Below are 25,832 nucleotides of genomic sequence, written 5' to 3' on the forward strand. Positions count from 1 at the left end.
ATGTCTAAGAACAAGGTAGACTTTGGGCATGGGAAAGCAAAAAATAAGTTTTTAGTTTTTCATATCTAAATAAGTAGTAGGGGACATTTATTAGGGTTGCTTCCTTGAATGTGGTCCTGCCATGTCTAGGAGATAGCCTTTTACAGCGCTTCTCTACATCCTCAGGTGCTCACGGTCCCTTTTCATCCTCTTCCAAGATGTCCCCCGAGGCTCGGATGGGGGTGATACACAGATCTCATTTAGGGTGAAGCACCCAACAGTTATTCTCAGCTGTTCTGCAGTTATGAGTCTCTGCCTTAACCACTGACCACTACAAAAATAAGCTGCTTTGACCTACAGATGTTGCAATGGTTAATCTTAGTTATCAACTTGGTCTAGAAACATCTGAGAGATACCTCTGGGCTTGCCTGCGGGCATTATTTTGACAGGATTAATTGAAGTGGAAGACCGACCCACTGTGGATAGCATCATTACTTGGGCTGGAGATTCTAGAGTCTGTGAAGAGAGTCAGCTGAGCTGAAGTAATCATTGCTTTCTGCTGCTCAGCCATGGATGCAGTGTGACTAGTTGGCCCCTTGATGCTGCTCTGATTCTTCCTTGCCATCATGGACTGGGGCCTGGAACTCTGAGCCAAAATAAACACTTCTCCCTATGTTACTTTTGCCAGGGTGTATTATCATAGCAACAAGGAAAGTAAGAAAGATAGGTATAAACATACACATTTGAAGACCATTGACAGTGTGTCCATTTAGTAAAACAACGATAGTATGTTCCCCTACTAAACTTATTACCTCCCCAGTCATGGGCTTTTGACTGGGTTTACAGTACCAGACATGATCTTCCTACTATAGAGTGGGCCTCTAATCCAATTAGATAGCCTCAGAACCATTACACCACTATTGTACTGCTGGGCACGTCTTATTGGCAGGTCAGTATTGTAGTACCTAGGATCTACCACAGGGTAAGACTACCGATTTTACCTCAGTGACCTACACAGCATCTTCTGGCACTATGAAAGGTAGCCAGCAGCGGGGAAGCTTGCAGCTCAGTTCCAGCTTAACTTCCCCATGCCCCACCATCAAAGTGTATGGTGTCTTCGGTAATAAGGTCTTCTCATCTAGTTCAGGTGGGCCACCAAGAATAATGGCAATGCCTCTGAGACTAGACAAATGTGATCTGAGGATAATTCACCCAGTATACAAAGGGGAGAAATGTAGATTGGGATTTGTAGTTTGTTAGTGTTGCTGAGGCATTATTCATTTCTTTTTACAGATTTTGAGCCTTCTGGGGATTTCCTGACAGAGTCAAATGTTAGAGATGTCCTTCGCACACCTTTGAAAGGTGAAGTGAGCGCACACAGCCCAAGAGTGTGCAGTGAAGACAGCACTCACAGGTGATGTCCTCACTGTGCTTGTTAGTTTGTGTCAGTCGGGAGTCACCTGGGAGAAGGGAGCCTCAACCCAGGAATTGCTTTAATAAAACCAGACTGGCCTGTGGGGCATTTTCGTGATTAATGCTTGATGTGACAAGGTCCAGCCTACTGTGGGTGGTGCCATCTCTTGTAGGTGATCCTCCATTGTATGTATGTATCCATATGTATCCATACATACATACATACATGAAAAACAAGCCATGGAATAGACCAGTAGGTAATGTTTTCTGTGGTTCCTGCCTGAGCTTCCCTCAATTGATGGATTATAAACTATGAGATGAAATAAAACCTTTCCTCCCCAAGTGACCTTTTGGTCATGGTTTTTATTATAACAGCAGAAAGTAAACTATGATATTCATGTCTTACTATTGGTATATATCCAGTAATATTTAACAAACGATTTTTAAAATCAAGTATACTTGGACATCTGCATATCTAGCTGAACATTTTCTTCTTCAAAACAGAGTTTTGGAGAATTTGTATTCAATTTTCTACTCAAAAGTACTTACAAAACATTCTTTTTGGACTTGTCTCCCAGACCCCCAGTAGAACTGGTTTAAGTACCCTGTTTTCTGGGGGGGGGGGGCACCTGTCAGCACTGTGACGTTGTCTTTGAGAGAGTGGCATGATAAAAGGAAACACTTGCTTTGACCGACACTAAAAAGAAGAAATAATATATTGTAGCTATTTTTCCTCTTTGTTGTCTCTGTGTGTGCTGGACTCCTCAGAAGGGAGTGTGTCTTTAAACAAGTTGGTATTGTTAAAGTCAGTGGTTAGACCTTGTAGTTTATAGAGAAACATTATTTATTTGGCTTACAAATATTGTTGCTCCTTCTTATTAAGATCAATCAATCTGTCATGATTCTAGGAATGTTCCTGTACTAATCAGGTTTAACAAGTGATACCCAAACTCTCTTGCACTGTGAGCCTCTCAGGCTTTTAAATTCGCCTCTTATAAATGACTCCCTGCAGGTGTTTTGGAATGTTTCTCCAAGTGTTATCAGAGTGCTTGTTAAAATACACATTAAAAGTTTCAAATTACAGGGCTGGGGTGCAGCGAAGAACATGCTTAGCATGAATGAGGCCCTGGTTCAATCCTTCGCATGCTCAACACTTCAGATTACTAGCTTCCTGTCATGTCAGTATCAGAATGGTCAGGACAGGGCTGGGAGTCTGCCTTTTATGAGTGTCACCAAAGATTGACACCTTTTGAAGAATAAAACCAAACTTCTACTCAATATTTGTATGTATGTTTGCATATGTATGTGAGTGTATATACATGTATGTACACCCAGGCATACATATACCCACACACATCTGTAGTTATTTACTTGCTTTTTGTTTGGAATGCAGCAATTTGCTGTACTATTTTGACAAAGAATTATATGTCCAAGTAGCTTATAAGATCAAATTGAAGCTATAATAGGATAAAATTGAATAAAATATTTAGGTTTTGTAGCTACATTTGGAAGGGGTGTGTGTTTCCTCAGATGCGAATGGTTAAGTTTCGTTTTCCTTCTCTAGATGCCACACACTGAGTTGTATTTGCCTCTGCTTTTCAAATGTCCCAGTAAATTGAGGGCGAAGGATAACAGGGAAGCCAGCAGAGGCCCCTGGAATCACGCTGCCCCGCACTGCACTGAGCATCCAGTGCAGGCTTTCTCAGGAAGCATCCTGCGGAGGGTTGCGCTATGCTTCTTTCTTTCTGTTGTCCTGAGATCTTGGGGATGCTTCAAACCCTGCAAATGAAAGGAAACACCAACATGAAATGAGGCGGTTGCTTTGATAGGAGGCTATTGTCATACACTCCTGTAACTCTTGGTTCCATTATCCTCTGATATTTTAGGAAGCACCAGTCTCCAGGGCCAACGTGGTAAAAGATGGCCACTAAGGAATCCTGGCAACGCTCGGTAGCTGTTCACCGGTGTAGAAGCTCTTTGACTGGTTCTCGCCTCTTAGTGTCAGTGGGTAGTGTTTGTTGAAAGAATAATTCTTAACAGTGTTTTTTGTTTTGTTTTTAAACAGTCACACCCTAAATGTTCTACTTTTAAAAATCAAGTGTTTTTGTTTGTGTTTTATGGTTTGTTTTGTTTTGTTTTGTTTTTTGTCAAGGGCAGGAGGACCCTGGGAGGGGCAAAGAGAAATGAGATCAAATATTATACCAAATATACATACATAAGGCTAACGTCTGAGCGGGGAGACTAAAGTCAGAGGGAGCAGTGTGTGTGTGTGTGTGTGTGTGTGTGTGTGTGTGTGTGAGAGAGAGAGAGAGAGAGAGAGAGAGAGAGAGAGAGAGAGAGAGAGAGAGTGTTGTGTGGGGTAGGAGTGACTTGGGTAATGAGGGCTCTAACATTCAGGTCTACAGATGCCCTGGGAGAAAAGACAACAGACACTAAAGGAGCAGAGCAGGAGCCGCACGTGGCAAATGGGTTTGAAAATGGACTTTAAGGCTTCTGAGGCAGTGTGGCACAGAGCACGCACGATTGTCCCAAGGAGATGCTGTTGGCAGAATTCATCTCTTATGAATTCTGAGTGTTCTCAGAACAGTAAGACAAATAGCAAGCAGACAGAGGCAATTACAGATATTCCGAGCTGTTGAGAGAGAATTATAGATTTGAATATACTGTTTCAGGGTTAAGAGCTGTCAACATAAGATGGTAGCGGCTGTAGCTGCATCAGAGTGCAGCCTTGGTAACAGGATGCTGGGAATGAGAGTCACGTGGCGCGGTCTGGTGAGGAAGATTTCCTCTGCAGCCTGGCAGGCACCGCAGGCCCTGTGTGGAACCAGCGGGAGGCCCTTTTAAAAGATGGTTTTGAACACAAATACGTCCTCAAGACTTGTTTGGGACTAGGTTTTCTAAGTGAATAACTCTAAAGGGGTCTTCCCAAATGAGTTATGGTTGGGCAGACAAATAGCTACATAAATACTGAAAGTCAAAAGTTTCAAATTTTTTATTTGCATATGCCTTTTCATAATCTCGTGGTTTTGAATCCAGCTGCTTTCTCTTGTGTCTGTAGTGTTTTTGTTTGTTTAGCCACTTTTGTCTCTTCACGTAGTTCATGGCTTTTATAATTTCATCCCATTGTAGCTCGGTTTGTTTCCAGCTTTTTATGTCTTCTCTAATAGACTTGAATGGCTTAGGATATTTATGTTTGATCACGTGCCCTGTTACTTTTCTGATCTGTGTTTGAGACACTGTTTTACTCAGTAGCTCAGGGAAGCCTTGAACTCATGGAAGTCCTCTTGCATCAGCCTCCCAGGTCCTGGGATTGCAGGCGTGAGCTACCGTGCGTGGTGTTTGAAACACTTTATCTTTTTTTTGTGTTTAAGTGGTCAGGGCAGACTCAGAAAATGACTCTAATAAGCAACTCCACAAAAGGAGTTCTCTCGGTGTGGGCCTCAGACCTGACTTGTCAGTCATCCTTACCTGGAATTTGTTAAAAATGTGCGCGTTCAGTTTGAATCAGAAACCCCTGAGGCAGAACCCAGAAGTTTGTGTTTAAGAAGCTGCCCTGTAAATTTCCGGGCCAGCTGTAGCCTGACAGCTCCAGATGGCTACGGCTACTGCTGAAGCCGCTCTTGTTCCATTGCCCATGGTACCCTGAGCAGGTAGATTAGGTGTTCCTACCCTTTCTGAACTTGTTCACAAACTTAACAAAATCACCCCTCTAACACAAGCAAAACATCAAAACCAGCAAACAAAACAAAAACAGGAACTTCCCCTCACACAGCCTCAAGGGTCAATAACCTCTGACCGCAGGCTCTGCCAGCGGTTTGGCTGGTTTTAGATGACCCAGTTATCTACAGTTCAGTCAGCTCTCCGAAATAGTTCTCATAGCTGTGGTCCAGAGGAGATGAATATCTACCCTTCTCCTCCAGCTCCAAAGCCAGAGTGGTTTAAATGGCTTCTTTGGGCTTGGTAACCGAAACCTTGAGGCCAGAGCTTTCTTTGCAAACTGCAATTTGGATTATTTTTTCACCAAAGCCAAATGTAGTCTGATTTCTACCCTTGAAAAGTCTGGATTTGATTTTTTTTCCTTATCTATCTACCCAGCTTACTGTTTTTCTCTGAGACTCCTCCTCTGTGGTAAGACAGTTCACTACAAAAAGGACCTTTTAACTCTTGTAAACTTAGGGTTTCCTAAGCAGTTGTGGGTAGTTCATACAAAGACTGGGTTTAAACAGTGGTTCTAGGCTGATCCTCACCACCTCAGCTCTCTGTGTGGAGTCTCTACAACAGTTTCCTATGATTGGTACTTCCTTTATCTTAATATTATTCACCTCTTATTTCTTTAGTTTAGTACATCTTTAGGGTCAATGTTTTCTTGTCCTTCTCGTGACTTCTCAGTTCTTTCCTGCAGTCCATCCCTTGACGGGAGGGATTTTCCTAGTTGTTCTCTCTCTCTGTCTCTGTCTCTCTCTCTCTTTTCATTTGAGACAGGGTTTCTCTGTGTAGCCCTGTCTGTCTTGGAACTAGCTCTGTAGACTAGGCTGGCCTTGAACTGGGTCCTCCCCACATTAATCATTAATAAAGAAAATGCCCTATAGGCATTGTCTGCAGCCCAATCTTAGAAGGCTTTTTTTTTTTTTAATCTCAGTTGAAGTTTCCGCCTCCCAGATGACTATAGCTTGTGTCAAGGTGACATAAAACTAGCACGGGTGACAAGGTCAGCATCCAGGATTACTCTTTACCCTTCTCATTCCTGTTTGTCTGGTTGAGCCATTTGACTTCACCGTTCTTAAAATGTCTTTGCCATCTCTGCATTCCATTGTTAGGATTCTAGATTGGGCATCTATTATCTCTCCTCTTAGTACTATAATTAATGGCTCTTCAGATTCATACCCCACCCTCTTTTTAAATAGTCAGAATGTTATTCTTTCTAGTATTAAATGTGATCTGAACACTTTTTTTTTTTAAACCAGCCCAGATCTTATATATCAGTTACTCATCAGGTAGCCCCTTTTCAGAGTCTACCTCATGGTTGAGAAAGCGCTACCAATTCTGGGCACTAGTATATTTCAGACAGTTAAGAACCACACCATAAGGCAGAAAGCTGCAAGAGAGTCAGTCACACCTTAGTGATACCTGATACTTTGAGAAGTAGAGAATTAAAAAGAAATGATGAGTTTTGATTAGTCTTTGCCTATTTTAATCCTCAATTTCTTATTATGGTGAAGTCATAATAAAGAGATTTATTATCTCATCTAGCTGAGAAAACATAGTTTATACTTTTTGTGAGTCCCCAGAAAAGGATGCTCTATTTCACTCCACTGTGATGCTGCGTCTTGGCCTCTGTAGTCGACTTTGCCTTCCTGAACTCCATTACCTTCCCTTTCCTCCCTCTGAAGCTTTGCATGTATATTTTCATTTTGTGGATGCTCCTCTTTCAGGAGACCACTAAACAGCACTGCGTTATTGCTCAGGTTCCAAATTAAATTTCCCATCACTTGGGAAGCCTTCTCAGATCCTGTTGACTTCACATTTGGGTGAACCTTTTCTTCTGACATGCTGCCAGAGGACCCTGTTCTTTCCCTGTTCCTAGGACTTGTTCAACTTTGCTTTGTTGTCCAGTTGTCTCTTTTGGACTTGGTGCTGGCCTTATTTATTATTCTGTGTTTTTGTCACCCAGTACAGATGCTCAATAAGTATTGATTGTATGAAAGAGTCAGGGAGTATTTAAATGAGCTAAATAATGACCTCCACTTACATATGCTTTTATCTTACTAAAATACCTAGTAGGTGATATGTAGGTTAGGATTAGGTTCGTCTTTAAGTAGCTGTCAGAATCAATGACCAAACAAATTAAGGGACTGTTTTTCTTCTAAGTAAAATAAATATGGACCCAGACTCTCCATGGAGTCAAACACTTCTTTGACTGTCGGGCTCCACTGCCTCCAGCTCTCTACTTTACTGTGCTTGGGTGTTATTCTTACCCTCATACTGTGTTCTGGAGAGAGAGCAGAACTCTGGCTGACTGTAAACCCCCCACTTCTAGTAAAAAAGGGAGAGGCCAAAATGCTAGCACTTGGCAGTCTTCTGTCTTGGGACCCTCAAAGGCCGTTCAGGAGACCTGTCATGGTATCACTTGTAAGTGTCAGAGGGACCAGGAGACTGAGATTTTGTCTGACCCTTTCTGCTTGTGATTTGATTGGTATTGTGTTAACATGGTTGAAATGACTTGTTACATACGTTAATATGAGTTCCTCCTAAGTGAGCATAAGCAACTTTAGTGAGTAATGTGTAGAGCTCACCTCCTCCCTTTTCCACCTGCTCCTTCCCCCTCCCCCTTCTTCCCCTGTAGATGGAAGTTTCTGTCCCACCCAGCCCTGCAGCCATTCAGTCTCAAAGAAACACACTTAGGCTTATATTAATTATAAACTATTTGACCTATTGTTGAGGCTAATTACTAACTAGTTTTTATAACTTAAATTAACCCATAATTCTTGCCTATGTTTAGCCACGTGGTTTGGTACCTTTGCTCAGTAAGGCATTCTTATCTTGCTTCCTCTGCATCTGGCTTATGACTGCATCTTTGCCTTTCCTCTTTCCAGAATTCTCCGAATCTGGTTGTCCTACCTATACTTCCTGTCTGGCTACTGGCCAATCAGCATCCCCCCACCCCAGACAAGTTTCTATGTAGCTTCGGAGCCTGTCCTGGAACTAGTTCTAGTAGACCAGGCTGGCCTTGAACTCACAGAGATCCACCTACCTCTGCCTCCTGAGTGCTGAGTGCTGAGATTAAAGGCCTGCGCCAGCACTGCCCAGCCCAGCAGCATTTTATTAAACCAATATAAATGTGCAAGAGCTTTGTCCCACAGCATGCTCCTTTCTTCCCCTTCCCTCAGGTTTACCCCCTCTACCTTCTGTGTGTCCTTCTTCCTTTTACTTTGTAATACAGGGGATTGAACAAGCCTTTTTCTTGGTGGGCAAGCATTCTCCCACAGAGTCACACCTGTTTCCTCTTTCAATGCCTATGCACTATTTGTAATGATCAGCTTTGGTAACTGGTATATCTATCATCTCAGACATTGTAATGGCTGTCCTTGATTGTCAGCTTGACCATATCTGGAATTAACTAAAGCCCAAGTGTCTGGGTATTCCTGTGAAAGATTTTTTTTTCTCAGTTAAATAATTTGAAGTGGAAGACCCACTTTTAATCTGGATCTTTAGAGGTTTGAAGATCCGTCTTTAGCCTGGGCCACTCTTGCTGGCAGCCTATATAAAAGACAAGGAAAAGGGAAACTTTCTTTCTTTGCCTGCTTGCCCTTCCTCTGGCTGGCAAGACCCCTCCTTTACTAGCATTAGAGCCTTCTCCTTCAGGATTCTGTGAGATACTGAAGACCGGCTGAGACATCCAGCCTTGTGAACTGAACAACTACTGGGTTCCTGGACCTTTCCTTGGTAGACAGCCATTGCTGGAATATCTGGACCACAGCCTGTAAGCTGTTCTACTTTTAAAATCTTTTTAGACGTATTTTTACTATTTTATGTGTACGAGTGTTTTGCTGCATGTATATCTGTGTACTGCATTCACGCTTGGTGCCTGAGGAGGTGGTGAACCTTCATATGGGTGCTGGGAATTGAACCCAGGTCCTCTGCAGCAACAAGACATACTCTTAACCACTGAGCCAACTCTCAGCCCCTATAAACCATTCTAATATTTTCCCCCTCTTCATTTTATAGGCTCTGTTCCTCTAGAGAACCCTGACTAATACAGACTTGTATCATTTTATTAGGTTGATAAAAAACCTCTCGGCTATCTAGAAATAATTCAGCGAGTTGTTTGTCAGCCATAATTGTCCACTGTGTTTGTTTGTCAGTCATGTGTCCCACATACAGAACATATCTTCCTCCTCTCCAGTGCCCAGGCGCCTCCTCTCTCTACCTCTTCCTTCACACCCTTTCAGGTTCTGATAAATAATATTCTATTCTCTACTTCTCTGAGGTCTCCTTTTAGTTTTGTCTTTAACCTCTTTATATACAATTAAGTATTTAGCTGTTTTATAAGCACATACAAAAATCTAAATGATCACTCTTATCAAGTTTTTCCCCCTAGGATTTTTCACTTATTGACTTCATCATATGCCTTCTCAAGGTTTCGTTGAAATGTTTCCTGGACCACTGTGGTAGAAGGGTATTGATAAAACACTAGCAAGAAGATTAGGCAATAGATATTAAGAAATAAGCCATCTATAGCCTCTCCCATTTATTCTTTATCTAAGCTATATACAGGAGGGACCATGGAGGAGAAACACTGTGAAAGCTGATTACCTTTTGTTGGGGTACTGCTTAATGACTTAGAATAATGCATAGGATATAATATTGATTGGAATATACAAGAATCAAAGTGCAGTGTATATATAAACATATGTTATGCTCCTGATTTTAAAACTGGTACAGTTATTCGAAAGCATACTAAAGGCTAAAGAGAATTATTGTAACCTTAAACTGAAAAGAAATATGAAACTTTAAAAGCAGTTAGTCTTTTGTGGTGATGGGTGGTTTTTATTATGCTATATACTTTCTCTATTTCTGCTGTGGCTACTGTTGATCACTTTAAAATTAATTCAGCTAAAGTAATGTTTATTTTTTTTTTTTACTGATCAGCTGCTGCTTTCTTTTTTATGTGAAAATTTTTGTTGCTTTTTGAGACAGAACTGTCTTCTGTCACTCAGGCTAATGAAGAGCTCACCATCTTGCTCAGGGTTACAGTGTTCATCTTGCCTCAGCCTGGCTAAATACTTGGAACTGCAGATAGGAGCTCTTAGCTGGGTGCACATAGCTGTAATCCTGGCACTTGGGAAGGAGAAGAAAATGGTTCTCTCTGAGTCTGAGACTGGGATTCTCTACAGAGATCTAGGCCAACTGGTCAGCATAGTGATATATATATATTCATTATCTCTGTCTGTCTGTCTGTCTCTCTCTCTCTCTCACACACACACACACACACACAGAGAAAGAGAGGGAGAGAGGAGTAGAGAGGGAGGGAGAGAGGGAGAGAGGGAGAGGGGGGAAAGAAGGGGAGGGGGAGAGGTAGAGATTGAGAGATGGAGGGAGGGGGAGAGGGAAAGAGAGAGAGGGATGGGGAGAAAGAATGGGATTGAGGATCCAGCTCTTGTGTTGCTCAGTCTTAGGCTGAAGTATTCTTGTCTTCCTGCCTTAGCCTCCTGAGTAGCTGGGACATAGACATGAGCCTTTGTAATGAAATGTTATGTTGATATTTTAATCAAGTAAGAGTCCATGCATGGCAGAAAGGTCTATACGGCTAGTGATTTACCTATTAGACATTCCCCGCCACCAATACCTGTGTTTTCAAAGACACCTTTTTCTCTTAGTCATTTTGATGTCCCTTATGGAACCCAGTAACTTGAAATTAAAAAAAAAAAAGTCTGGTACCTTTTTTACTTTGTTGTTGAGGTATTTCTTGAAGCTATTGGACATAAATGCACTGTGGAGTTTAAAATTTCACGTTCAGTAGTGTTGTCTTGTGTATCCTTTACCAGGCTTACCATGTCATAATTTCTAGGATAATCCTATTAGTATATGAATATATAATTGCCTTAGAGGCAAAGCTGAGGGGTCATGGTGTGTGGTGAGCTGGGTGTGAGACCGTGAAAGAAGATACGGTGTCCCAGTGACCCACTTTATCTGTCTGTTTCCAGGAATAGAGAAATTTTAGAGATACGTTACAAAAAGCGAGATAAGGAAAGAGCATAAAAATTCTAAATATAACCCCAAATACTGTCAGTTAGTAACAGACCAGATTCCATGCCCATGAGATTTATCTGGGAATTTAGGGAACTAGAAATAAGAATGCAAGGTTTTCAGATATATCCATGGAAATAGGGAAGGTCTGTGAGAATTCTTTTTTTTTTGTTTTTTTTTAAAGTAATTTTATTAAATTATAAAAGTTTCCATTTACGCCCCTCTTCCCAACTCCCCCCCCCCCCTTTGTCCCTAAGGGCAGTCAGGGTTTCCAGCCCTGTGGGAAGTTCAAGTTCCTCCCCCCTCCCTCCAGGTCCAGGAAGGTGAGTATCCAAACAGACTGGATCCCAAAAATCCAGTATATGCAGAGGAAACAAGTCCCAGTGTCATTGTCAATGGCTTCTCAGAAAGACTCCGGGCCAGCCACATTCAGAGAATCCGGCCACATTCAGAGAATCTGGTTGGATCACGTGCTCGTTCAGTCGCAGTCCAACTGGCCTTGGTAAACTCTCATTAGATCCGACCCCTTGTATCAGTGGGTGATAGCATCCCTCACAGTCCTTCATCATTTTCTTCGTCCTTCTGCTCCTCATTTGGTCCTTGGGGGGCTCAGTCCGGTGCTCCAATGAGAATTCTTTAGAATTCTTTAGAATTCTTTAGAATCCTTTCCCACAGACTGTCTGAGAAAGGGATGCTGTTGTGTTGAATTATTGCCCAGAAGCCTAATCTGACTGGCCATCTATCTTATTTTTCAATGACATAGCAACTGAGAAGACCAAAGCATAGAAAATGCAAACTGCAGAAACAGGTATTTCCTGCCTCTGTGTATGGAGAAAGTCTGTCAACTCCTACTGAAAGCAGCGTCATCTTCCGTGGGAGACTGTGCATCTAGAGGATATTTGGCAGTGCGTTCAGATGTGTTCCGTTGTCGTGTGTGTGAGAGTGTGTGTGTGTGTGTGTGTGTCTACATGTGTGCCAGTGAAAGAGGCCACTGTGCCATGAACAAAATGACCCCCCACATCCAAGAGTGATTTGTTCTAAAATCTTGACAGAGACGCTCTCCTTGACCGCACTCAGGCTTCTGAGCCCTTTGCTTGTCTTGCCCTAGTGGCTAATTAATCTCTCTCATCTCGGCTTTTGCCAAGCCAAGTTCTAGCAAGAATCTTGCTGAGTCAGTTTAGTGAATTCCTTCTCCCCCTTGATACTTGATCACATTTCTCATTTTTTGCCCTTGATATCTGATCACTCTGGCCTGTTTTCAGTCAAAATCCTGGCGCTCCCTACCCTCCATGTCTTCTCTTAGTCCTTTTCCACCCACTGACCCCTCCTCATTCTCTCTCTCTCTCTCTCTCTCTCTCTCTCTCTCTCTCTCTCTCCCCCTCTTATTCCTCTTCTTTCATCCTTTCTCCCCCTTCTCCCCTCTCTTCTGTGCTTCCATAAATAATCTTGATACCTATTTTGTTTGTCCCAGGAAAAAATTTCCTTCCCATTGAAGAATACGTTTTCTTTTTTTGTATAATTTTTTATTGATTTTTATTGAGCTCTACATTTTTCTCTGCTCCATTCCCTGTCTTTCCCTTCCCCTCTTCAGTCCTCCCCCAAAGTCCCCATGCTTCCAATTTACTCAGGAGATCTTGTCTTTTTCTACTTTCTACTTCCCATGTAGATTAGATCCATGTAAGTCTCTCTTAGTGTCTGCATTGTTGTCTAAATTCTCTGGGATTGTGGTTTGTAGGCTGGCTTTCTTTGCTTTATGTTTAAAAACCACCTATGAGTGAGTACATGTGATCATTGTCGTTTTGTGTCTGGGTTACCTCACTCAAAATAATGTTTTCTAGTTCCATCCATTTTCCTACAAAATTTAAGCTGTCATTATTTTTTTCTGCTGTGTAGTACTCCATTGTGTAAATGTGCCACATTTTTCTTATTCATTCTTCGGTCAAGGGGCATTTAGGTTGTTTCCAGGTTCTGGCTATGACAAAAAAGCTGCTATGAACATAGTTGAGCACATGTCCTTGTGGCACGATTGAGCATCCGTTGGATATATACCCAAAAGTGGTATTTCTGGGTCTTGAGGAAGGTTGTTTCCTAATTTTCTGAGAAATAACCACACTGACATCCAAAGGGGTTGTACCAGCTTGCATTCCCACCAGCAAAGCTTCTGTAAAGCAAAGGACATGGTCAACAAGACAAAACAACAGCCTACAGAATGGGAAAAGATCTTCACTAACCCCACATCAGACTGAGGTCTGAACTCCAAAATATACAAAGAACTCAAGAAATTGGACACCAAAAGATCACATAATCCAATTAGAAAAATTGGAGTACAGACCTAAACAGAGAACTCTCAACAGAGGAATCTAAAATGGCTGAAAGACACTTAAGAAAATGTTCAACATCCTTAGTCATCAGAGAAATGCAAATCAAAACAACTCTGAGATTCCATCTTATACCTGTAAGAACGGCCAAGATAAAAAACACTGATGACAACTTATGCTGGAGAGGTTGTGGGGAGAAGGGAAGAATACGTTTTCTTGCTAGACATAGTTGTACATGTTTGTACTTCTGGCACACGGAGGTTGAGACAGAATATTTATCAGTTCAAGGTCAGCCCAGGCTATGTCGTGAGTTTTTGGCCAGTCTAGCCTACATAGTAATACTCTATTTCAAACAAACAAACAAATAAAAAGAATAAAAAAGTTTTCCCCCTTCTCAGTATCATTAGTTCTAATATGCTCAGTGCCAGTCTGATTTGGACGCGGCAGCTGCTGATTTCTGCATCCTTCCTTTCCTTCAGTGTCCTAATTTTGACTTCATGAGGTAAGAACTGTTATCCATGGCCAGTGTCCTGTGCGTGCTATGTAGAATGTCACTCTGCATTCCCTTCCATTCCCCACAGAATTTCATTTTCTTCCTTTTGATTGATTGGAAATCATTAGAGCAGCCCCTACTGCTGTCTCTAGACTTCCAGCTATTTCAGGGGACAGAAGGACTTTATGGTCACTATGAGGCCCTGATGAGAGGCAGTTTTAATGACCTGTAATCGTCAGTGTAGAAAATGACCAGAGGACATGGAGAAATATAAAAATTTATACCGAGAAAGGAAAGGGCCACACAGAAAATTTTAATCGGCAACAATGGGAACCTGTTGGCCAGTTTTTATTTTTATTTTTCTGGGCCTCCAAAATTCTAGTTTGACATGACAGTAACTAAATAAAACAACTGCTAAGTAACGGGTAGAGCCTACTTATTTCTATTCGTTATTAGGTTAATAGACATACAAAAATATATTTTCCTCTAGAACTGAATTAAGGTCAACCATGTTACTCAAGTAACAAAAACTGAAGTGTTTAGGTACCCTTAGGAGATGGCCTGCTGTGTTTAAATTCTGGTTTCTTCCTTTGTCATTTGGAGCAAGTTATTTATCCTCTCTGCCTTAGTTTCCTCAACTATAACGTGGGAATGATGGTACCCCCATCTCACAGGTATAGTTTACCTGGAGAGTCTTTAGCTTGTTGTAACTGCTGTGGGAGCCTCGTCTATCATTCATGATTTTATTTCTTATTGTGGCCCTGGAGTTAAGGACCTAATCTTGCTTGTGATATTACCAAGGTATTCAAGGCATTATGTTCAACCTGATTCTGTGAAGTCGGTCACAAGGTGACTGAGACTGGAGGTGACACTACGTACTTTTCAGTAGCTTGCCCACCATGGGTATACCTCTGTGTGTTGCATCGAAAGCCCTTTTAGCTCACAGATTGTCATGGCACTGGGAAGTACTGCCGCCTCTGCCCCAAGTATCTCAGGGATGTGGGCTGCAATGATTGTCAGTTAAAGTCAAGTTTTCACTATGTAAATATGGATTTGTAATGATGAAGAGCATCGGAGTGAAGCTCCCTGTGGGGTTCGTTTTGATATGGGTAGCAAAATACACAGAATTTAAATGTCAGTGATCTCAGCAGTAGTAAAGGCAATGTAAACATCCAAACTCAAGTTATTTTATAGAATAAACTGCCCAGTTAAGGGAGTGAGACTTTTTAATTTAGGTAGATAGAACCTGAGTTTAGAAACTTAAACATTTATAAGAAGTATATCTTTGTTGTTTTGAAATACAGAACATTTCCAAATGACATGTGCTTACTTAAAACGCCAAAGGCAATTAATTCCTACAGCTTTATCTTTGAATTAGCCTGTAAATGTTGCATGTGTCTTGTAGTCAAATGCATCTGTGTTCATGTGCACACGCACACGCATGAAAGAATGTAATAATGCCAAAACCCAACTGTGGAGAGAAACTATGGATTTGTTTTTTCTTAATGTTTTTTTATTTTTATTCCATGTGTATGAATGTTTCCTGCATGTATGTCTGCACCACATGCATGTCTAGTGCCCATGAGGCCAGAAGAGGACATCAGATCTCCAGAAACTGGAGTTACACATCGTTATGAATAGCCATGTGGGTTCTCACCCACTGAGCCATCTTTCCTGTCCTGAATTTCTTTTTATCAAATAAAAAAAGAAGCTCCTTTCTTTGAAAGTGGTTTTAAACATCTGCAAAACTGAGCTGCGTTGTACCAGCTGACAGTCTGTTTTATTTTGAGTGTTTTGGTGTTGGCAATCAAACCTCCGGCCTCAGGCATGCTGGGCAAGCGCTCCGTCACTGGGCTATACCTCCAGCCTTGACCGGTCGATTTTTCAGAAGGGATAAACAAATACTCCATTAATCTTTAATGCTGTCATTTGTGTGGCTGGTTTTCTACACCAGCAGAAAAAAAATTTGATTAATTACTATTAACTGTGACGAATCCCATGGATAATGAAAATTTTTTGGTCTATCTATTTTCTCCTCTTTATTCAAACAAATTGATAAAACAGTTTTCCAGAATCTGTAGAAAATAAATACCTGTTTGTAAAACCATGGGACCACAGTGCTGTCTGTTGCTTACTTGGGATCTAGAGATGCAGGGTCCTGTGCTATTGTCAGGGTCCGAATCCTGAAGTCCATTTCCCTGTGAGCTTGTAGTAGGCTCTTGTACTTCATTGAGGTATTTGCTGAGGCTCAGATCTGCAGTCTGTCACCATTAACACCAAGGTGAATATGGCCTCAAAACTGGGGTCACATCCTCTGTGCCTTAGGCCTTGGAGTAGTTCTGCCTACAGCTCACAGCTAACTCCACACACTGTTGTCTGCCTGGTTGGGTTCTGTTTACTAATATTTTCTTGAGGATTTTTGCTTTTGTGTTCCTAAAAAGACACTTGTATGTAGTTTTCCTGTCTTTGTTTGGTAAGGTAACGCTGACCTCTTAGAAGATCAAATGTGTTCTCTCTTCTGTTTTCTGGAAGAGAGTATAGAGAAGTGGTGTGGCTTCTTCCTTCATTGTCTGGTAAGCTTCACCAGTGGATTTATATGTACGTGGTCCTTTCTGGTGTGAAAGGTTGCTGGGTACTGCATTTCTACTGTATACAGACCTACTCAGACCATCTTCTTTATGTGAGCTTTAGTAGAATTCCTTACAAGGAATTTCATGCAGTCTATTAAATCGACAGAGTTGTTCATAGCATCCCTTGATTATTTTCTCAGGACTTGAGGGTCAGCAGTGATGGCCCAATCTTCATGTTATTGATAATTTGTGTGCTTATCTTTTGTCTTTTTTATCAAATGGGGCTGAGCTAAGGATTATAAATTTTATTGATTATGCCAAAAAAGCAGCTGCTGGCTTAGTTGACTTTATTGTTTTTCAATGTTTGGCTTTATTGATTTCTGTTGAGTTTTTATTGTTTCTCCTCTTCTGCTTACTTAGTCCCTTGGTTTTAGGCATTTCTTCTGCATGGATGTGATGCCCCTTCAATGCCATCAATGCTATAGTTTCCTCCTAAGTGCTACTTCTGCATCTCACAGATTTTGTTTTTTTTTTCATTTAGTTCAAAATCTTAAAAAAAAATTCTCTTGAGGTTTTTTTCTTTGACCCATGTGGTTTTAGAACTGTCTCATCTGAACTTGTCATATGCTCTTGTGCATTGACAGACATACATTTTCCCAAAGTGCAATGAAAGAATTGTTCCTCCTAATAAACAAAGTTGCATGCGTTGGGCCTTTAATGGCGAGGGAGGCTGGAAAATGAGAAAGGAAGCTAAAGTTATTGAGTCATTTTTAAAGTCTGGTCAACTGTGCTAGTTTATAGAGTGAATAATGTATGCCAACATTAAAACATCCATATAATTGAACCACTATAGAAATGATAAAATTATGTGATAAATTGGAGAGAATAACTACATTAGAGGCTAGTCCTGACAAGTGGTATTAGCTGTCTGTGGCAGGGGACAGGAGAGTTGACTCGATGCTTACAAGCACTTGTTCTTGTAGAGGGCCTGGTTTGGATTCCCCGTGCAACCAGGCAGCTTACAACCATCTGTAACTCCAGGGCCGGGGCCTCCAATGCATTTCTCTGACCTCCGTTGGCACCAAACATGTATGTGGTGCACAAGTGTACGTGCAGGCAAAACACTTACACACACAAAATAATAGAATCTTAAATAATTAAATTCAGAAAGGAAAGGATTTAGACAGGAGATAATTTCAGATTAAGGTTTATGATAAATACTGTAATCATGGATGGGAAATTGAGGCAATATTTTGTGAGGAAATTAAATAATTTGTTTTTAACATCCTTACCTTAGTAATAGGTCATCTTAGCATTGCCCAGAGGCACTGCAGTTAAACCTGGAGGATTTTTACTTTCTGTAAAGGTCAGTAGCATGACATTCATTTTTATTTCCCTGTTATTTCTATTTCTCCTTCTAGCCTGATCCCCTTGATAACATGGGGATATATAATAATAGGGTCCATAGGCTTCCTATTTCAGGATGTGTTGTGGACATAAACTCATATCTCAGCATCATGGCGCAGAAGCCAGAGCTGCACATGGCCTTGAGAGCAGGGATCCCGAGGGGAGCCACCTCCTGGGTCTTCGGTGTTTACAAACTTTACAAATGCTCCCAGCATTTCAGATTTACTCCACCCTACAGCAACTGGATGACTGTGTTATTTCATTCTATTTCTTCTCTTTCCTTCCCAGTTCAAACACATCAGAAGGAAGTCATCCTCCGAGACTCATTCTTTCTAACTCAGGCCATATGGGTCACAGTTGACTGGGTGTCCTGGGAGTGTTTTCCCAGTGAGCGCAGATGCTTGGTTCTCAAAGGCACCAGGTCCAAGGCCTTGATGCCCACTCTAGAGATTGGAGGAAAGTGACGGAGCAGAACAGCTTCCAAGGATATCTGTAATGTGACCATGTACATGACGTATAGAGCCTTTCCAACATAGTAGCCATCGAGGGAGCCTTTTAGGAATAGAGGTCGGAGAGACATGTCTCTCTACCGTTGTCTGGCAGTGATGATCAGAACGGTGATCCAGTCATTGCATTGGTGGTTTACACACAGCTGCTACTGCTTCCATCCCTGAGTTCAAGCCAAGCACATGTAGAGTGTAGGAGAGGAGATCCTACCTGAGCCTACAACACTGCGGTTATGAGAAGCTCTGATGCTTATGGCTGATTTAGAGTTACACTTTCAGTGACAGACTGTTCTTCCTTTTAGATGCAAGTAGACGCCATACAGTTTAGGTATCCGCTTCAGATGGAAAACTCAGTGGCCCTGAGTGTGTCTGTAATGGTGTGCAACCACTGCCTTTCCAGTTTCAGAGCTTTTTATTCCTCCTTATGAATCCTCGGTGCCCATCAAATGATCGCTCTGCATTCTCTCTTCCCAGCCTCTGACACCCGCAGATGGCCTGCTCTATGATTGTCTGTCTTGTTCTGTAGGCAGCAGGAAGAGCTGGCTTGGGCTTTTGAAACCTCAGAGTCCACCCCAATGACATACTCCAACAAGACCACACCTCTTCCATCAAGGCCACCTTCTAATATTGCCACTCCATGGTAACCAAGTATTCAAATCTATGAGCCTATGAAGGCCATTCTTAGTCACACCACCACAGTGCATCAAAAGGCATCAAGAAAGTGGGAAAACAACCTCTAGGTTGAAGAAAAATATTTATAAATCATGTCTGTCCATCTTCTCTGGGCTGACCATACACCCCTCAGGATCCATAGACTATCTAATGAAAACCCCAGTACTGGGCATGAGAAGCCCCCTTTCACATTATTCTTCAGGGGAGTCCAAGAGACTCCCCAAGCATTATAGGCTGTTGCTATTGCCCTTGATTGCTTCCCAGAGGCTGAAGATAAGATCCTACTGCTGATGACACCATGCCCTTTGGACCCAGGATGCAGAGGATCTGAACTCGATTTGATCTGAAAGCCTCCTCCCCAACGACCAGAAGATGCCGTGCAAACTTGCAGGGAGGGAAGCAACCAACAGTCCTACCAAGCTATCATGCCTATGAGCGAAAACAACAGCCAGCACAGCAGGGTGATCCTGAGGGTGCAATAGTGGTATGCCTATCTTGGCAGCAACCAACCAACAGTTGTCTAATCAGACTTAAGACCTAGTCAAGCAGAAGGAAATACCTGGTCCTAGAAACCTAGCCAACTATCCAGGGCTAGTGATGCCATGGATCTTGGAGGAGAGCTTACAACTACTACTTTACTTAGCTAGTATAATTCCTAAACACATTCCAAACACTCATCCTTATACCTGTGATAAGAGCCAGAGGACCAGGAAGTCAGTTGTGTGTGAGGTTGTGTCTCCTAGAAATGCCTGGGAAGCTATACTCCTGAAGTGTCAATAACACGAGAGCCTAAACAAGATATGAGCAAGGAAGGACTTGATAGCAGTAGACATACTAACACGGACAGGGAAGCTCTTCCCAGGACCAACCCTAGAGAAAGAACTACAGGCCACTAAGAATTGATTGCTGATAGTAAGAGAAATAGTCTTCCTCAGGGAAGAACACCTGTTGGTTATCAATACCAGATGATCAGTCACACATATGTAGGACTGAATAGATATTTATATATTTAGGAACATATGTGCGCACACGCACACACACACACCAAGAGATCATGGGTTTGAGAGGAAGCAAGGAGTGGTGCATGGAAGGAGTTGGAGGGAGGACAAAAGGGGTGGCATGATATGATTATGATTTAATTAAAAATAAAACTAATAAAATGGAAAATATTATTTATTGAGAATTTCATATAGTTACTAATTCACAGCATTTCTCCTACCCTCTTTCTCCTCACTCCAACTCCTACTTAAATTCATGGCCTTTTATTCTTTAATTATTATTGTCACACACACAAACGCAAACACACACACACACACTCATATCATTTATAAACACAGCCTGCTGTGTTCATTTTGTGTTGCTCATTTGTCTATTTGTATAGGATTGACCACATAAGACTGGATCACTCCTCAGGGGCTGATCCCTGGGGAAGACTGATTCTTCCTTCCTCATCAATCTTTCATTGCCTATAGCACTTGTCTAGGGACAGGGCCTTGTGGGATTTCCCATCCACATTGATGTGTTGGTTGGTGATACCATCTTACAAATCTTGTTTAGGCAACTGTAACATTGAGATTTCATGGGCGCTGCTTCCCTCTCATATAGACAACACTATTCTAGGAGCAAACACCATGGTCTTTTGGCTCTTGCAGTCTTTCCACATGATCTACAATGTTCCTTAGGTTTAGGGGTTGTAGTGCAGTTTAATCAACTAGTCTTAGACAGCCTGTGACCAGCTGTCCTCTGCCTCTTGTCCGGCTGTGTCTTTCTGTAATGGTCTCCGCCTGCTGTAAAAGGAGATTTCTTTGATGAGGGATGAGAACAACATTTGCGCGGCAAAGGCAGCATGGGAACTGAGTTTTTACAGTCAACGCAGCTGTTTCCTTAAGGTTGCCCACAGCGTGCTGCGATATTAGCGACCTGACTGAGTAAGCAGACCTTTCTAGAGCGTCTCTAGTCAGGCCTTATATCCACCAGCAGTCAGCTTTGTATGTATCGATGCAAGCTTTACTTAATAGTATACTAATTATTTGGCTAAAGATTATGTGAAGCAATTAAATACAAGAGCAAAAAAGATGCTTCTCAGCAAATGAAGTTTAACACTTTAGAAAAACTTCTTGAGAACATGCCAACAAAAATTGCCTTTTAATTGTGTGTGGATGATACAATCATAAGTCACTGTAAAACTTGTAGAAACTTTATAAGGATTCTGTGCTTATATTACAGGTAGCTATAATCTACATTAAGGTTATCAGTCTATTAAACTATGAAAGTATGTTTTATGATAGAAAGATGGTATCAGTACCAATTATCAAAGCAACTCCTACATAAAATCAGCAGCTATGAATATATATCTATATGCTGAAATGAAAATAACCTTCATAGAATTTTTATAGCACCATAGAGATATTAACTCTATGTTAATAGAGTTAATATTTAAAATAGTTTTAAATTCACAACTGTCCAATGTGATCATTCTGGGTAGGTATCTTTGCCATGTCTGTCACTACAAAGTCAGAGCACTCCACCCTTGTTCATTAACTTAAAGGACTCTGTGACTTGTAACATATTTCTATGCTAGATTCTAGGACTGGCTGACTTCACAGGCATAAGGAAATACCCTCTCCTTCCTTTTGCCTTCTGTGCATTTCTCTGAGGCTGGCCCCTGGCAGAATTGCAAAATGGCTTCAGTATGTCTAGGAGTAGACCAAGTCCTGTCCATTCTTTGGAACTGGAAAGCTTCTCTGGAACCCCCTCTGCAGATACCACATGTTTCATTATCTGAAATGGGTCATGCCTAACCTGTCCCTATCCAGAGCCCATTGGTCTTTAATCCTGAAGGTAGAGTCAGAGCTGAGTCATTTGAGGCAAGGACGAGTTCCTTCATGAAGCCTGGCCTGGTTGGATTGTTCTGTCCACTTGACACTTACTGAGTCACAGGGAAAGAGGAACCTCAACTGAGAAAATCCCCGTAGGCCAATCTGTGTGGTATTTTCTTGATTAATGATTGATGTGGGAAGGTCCAGGCCCCTGCCAACCTAGAGCAGGTGTTCTTGGGAGATATAAGAAAGATAGTTGGCCAATGTCTGGAGGATAAACCAGTAAACTGTATTCCTCCATAGCCTCTGCTTTAGTTCTTGCCATCAGGTTCCTGTCCTGCTTGAGTTCCTGTCTTGACTTTCTTCAGCAATGAACTGGGATCAGTACATAGGCACCCTTTTCTCCCCACATTGATTTTGGTCATGTCTTTATCACAGACAGTAAGTAAGCTAGGGCAAAACTAAAATCTGTTAGCAAGAAGTCACGGGCAAGCTTGCTGGTGAAATGGCAGTCATTCTTACAGTGACAGGAAGTATTTCATGCAATGCACTGCCCTTTAAGCTTTTGATAAGAGCTGAGTTGGCTGCAAAACCAAGGGTATACTTGTGAGTATTCACCATGCATCCATAGGGTATTGTCGTCCAGGAATGTGTTCATTGACTTCACAATGGATACTCACTGTGAGGGGCAGGTTGTCTTGCCCTTCTGGAAAATTGTAGGAAGTCTGTCAGTTACACCTGAAAAGATGGCCTTCCCACCTCTGCATGGAAAGGTCAGTAGCAATCTGGGGTAGCTGCTGATTGTGGTGATCCAGATTCTCATCATTATTTAGTTCCCTTTTCATCAGGGTTTCTTCCTATTTCATGTGACTTTGGAGAAAGTAAAATAACAGTTCTAATCTATAACCTATTTCCCCCCTCTTGGTCCTAGCCACGAGATTAGGCGTGTAGTTTAAGCTGTTTTCAAGGTTGCCGCAATGTCTTCAGGGAAGGTGTGAGATGCATGTAGGCTCATGAGAGCCATTCTCGGGGTTTTTGTGAGACAGTGCTCAAAACACTTATGGTTTTAGGATGGAAATGAAAGCCAAATGGTAACTTATTTCTGAGATTGCAGAGGGCATGCGGAGGAGAGAAGAAAGCCTGTAGGCGGAGACATGGTGGGTAGAGGGTGCAGCATAATCCCAGTTCCAGTTTTCTTCCGTCCAGCGAGCCACCTCAATGTCCGTGCAGCTAGATGCGCTAAAATACTTCCCACTCTGTGCGAATGTGAGTTGGGTTCCCGTCACCTGGAGCTTCTGTATCTGAGAAGATATCTGAGGATAGTTCTGTGATACTCATGATATTCGCTAGAAGGTTCACTTCAGTACTTAATGTGCTTAATGAACCCCCGTGGTCCATGGTGAAGGGCCCACTCATGTTCATGGGTTTAACTCATGACCATAGGAAAAATAACCTCAATCTGGAAATGGTCAGTGGCCAGTTTAAGTACTGTAGCTTCCAATAAGTGTTTCTGGGAAAGGGAGTTAGAGACTTTTTTTTTTCCCCTGAGCGCTGTATACGATGGCATTTATTTTGAAAATATCTAAGGACAGTTACTAGATTGAGTGGAGTAGTTTTTAAATAGTTGAACTTTAGTTACTGTTGGTGATCCTGACTTGGTATCAGTAGTTGCTGCCTTGGTTACCCATAGTTGATGAAATATAACCATAAGAAAGCTAGGCGGTGGTGGTGTACACCTTTAATCCCAGCACTTGGGAAGCAGAGGCAGATGGATCTCTGAGTTGCTTGAGGTCAGCTGGGTCTTAGAGTGAACTGAGTTGTAGGACAGCCATGGCTACACACAAAAAAAACCCCTGTCTCCAATAAATAAATAAATGAATAAATAAATAAATAAATAAATAATATGGTGCACTCTTATCTTTAGGTCCTTTAAATCTGAGATTCACACTCTCAGGGGACCCTCCTGTTTTATGCTTAAAGTATATCTAAGTAGAATTCTAGTTAATAATTCTGTGTCTGGCATTGCCACAATAAAGTAGTTAGAACTTTGAACCTTAATATATCCAGGAACATTGGGGTTGGGGGAGCACGGACTGAATGGAACCTGAATTGGATAAGCGTGTCAGAAACCAGAGTTTCTTCCACTTTCTAAGACGTTAGTAAAGTTACAACTTTTCCTTGTTTCTTCAAAGACAAATAAGGGACAAACGCAGAGCGACAGAACGGGCCTGATACAGTTTTAGGATGAGAATGTGAAGTTAATGTAGTAAAACAAATGTTTCAGGGTAGCAGCCCTTTAATTCTTTAACTGTATTGAAAGCGTGCGCCGACACCAACCGTGTAATGGCTGTATTGAGACAGGGAAATGACCCTGCTCCAGTATGCCCTGGTGTGCACCCAATGGAGTGTGTTCGTTGTCTCAGCGTGCTGTGGGTCTACAACAAAATCGTCTGTTGTTCAAGGGCATTGATAATAAACGGAGTGGCCACAAATACAACTTTCATACTTTGTGACTAGCACTGAATAATTTGGGGTTTCTAAAAATGGGAAGGCATTGGATAATCTTCCGAGTTCTGGACCATCTGCAAACCAATTCCGTCTGCTTGGAGTCAGATACGGGAAGAATCAGGAGTCAGACTTGAAAGGGCTCTTTTGACAAAACAGGACAGATGATGCTGCACCCAGGAGAATGACAGGCTGCCAAGACTTGGTCAGCGACTTTACTTTAAGGATGTTTTGCCATATGGTCTTCTCAGAAGGCTAAGAATCAGGTCTCAACGTCTAGCACATACACATTAATAAATCATGTTCTTGAACCCAAGGGCAAACTCTCCCTGCATCTGGGAAGTAGAATTCAACTGGAGCTGAGGGAAGAGGAGGAAGGGAACTGACTTGGGCTGTGAGTAGTTGGGGAAAGGTGTGTGTTTGGGGAAGGATAGTTGATACAGTATTTACCAGGGCTATTCTATGACCTCTATCAGGGAACTATTCCCACCAAATTAAAAAAAAAGACATCCCTATAGGAGTGTAGAATTTCAGAGTTAAAGACAATTAAATCAGTTGGGAAGAGATTTGGAACTATGACAATCATTTCTGAAATTTCTTTACAAACTGACTTTGCTGCTAGGAAAAAAGGCACATCGTCCCGTCTTTCCAGAGAGAAATCTGTTATGACATTCCGTTAGCATTTAAGGCAAAATGGAGACTTCCATCGTTGAGCAAGAGCTGTATGATTCTAGCAGGGGTCTCTTTCCCAGGGTAGCACTTAGTGCCAACAGCTCGCCCTTGATCCTGGAATAGCCACATCCGAGTTTTCAAGAGACGATACGCTATGAGAAAGAGACTAGATACTTCAGAAGAAACTTTAAAAAGTTAGAATCCCCATTTAATATCTTAATATTTATTTAATTATTTGTGCTACATACCAATAATACAATTGATATTATTGAAATAAAAATTTAAATATTTATCACATTCTTCCATTCAATATGCATTGGTTAGTGTTTGATAATACTGGCCTTGGATACTGAATTCAAGCATCCCTCCTGGGCCAACTTCTTGAGTATCTGAGACCACAGGCATGTGGCGCTGTGTTCAGCTTTTAAATAAGTCCAGGGTATTAAATAAACAAAAGGACACCTTTGGTTACTAATTAACCAGTTAATTTCGGAGCTAGAAGAGAAACCAAGGACTTGGAACATACTAGGCCGATGTCGTGCTGCTGAGCTGCCCCACCAGGCCTGGTATTTGCTCTGAAGGTTCCAGTGTCCCAGAGGAAAGCACCACTGCTCCTCGCTGAGTTTGAGAACCAGTTCTGCCTGGGAGAAAAGGAGGCATTCACAGAGCTAGAGGGCATCTGGCCCCGAAAAGCCAGGTACAGGCTAGTGTTCTTCAGAGAGGTCATGTCA

The 25,832-nt window shown here is 41.8% G+C and overlaps 1 protein-coding gene across 5 annotated transcripts in view; it reads left to right on the forward strand.

Annotated features, from left to right (window-relative positions):
* Fhip1a (FHF complex subunit HOOK interacting protein 1A) overlaps window positions 1-25,832 on the forward strand; it is a 226,460-nt gene that overhangs the window by 63,331 nt on the left and 137,297 nt on the right. For 3 of the 5 annotated variants that reach the window (XM_085682533.2, XM_085682535.2, XM_087899430.1), the window contains exon 2: window positions 1,273-1,393. The exons of the other annotated variants lie outside the window; for them this stretch is intronic. The gene's annotated coding sequence lies outside the window, so the exon portion shown is untranslated. The remainder of the gene's footprint in view (window positions 1-1,272; window positions 1,394-25,832) is intronic. 5 annotated transcript variants of the gene reach the window in all.

This window comes from Myodes glareolus, chromosome 20 (assembly GCF_982192425.1).
Source record: "Myodes glareolus chromosome 20, mMyoGla1.1, whole genome shotgun sequence".
NCBI lineage: Eukaryota > Metazoa > Chordata > Mammalia > Rodentia > Cricetidae > Myodes > Myodes glareolus.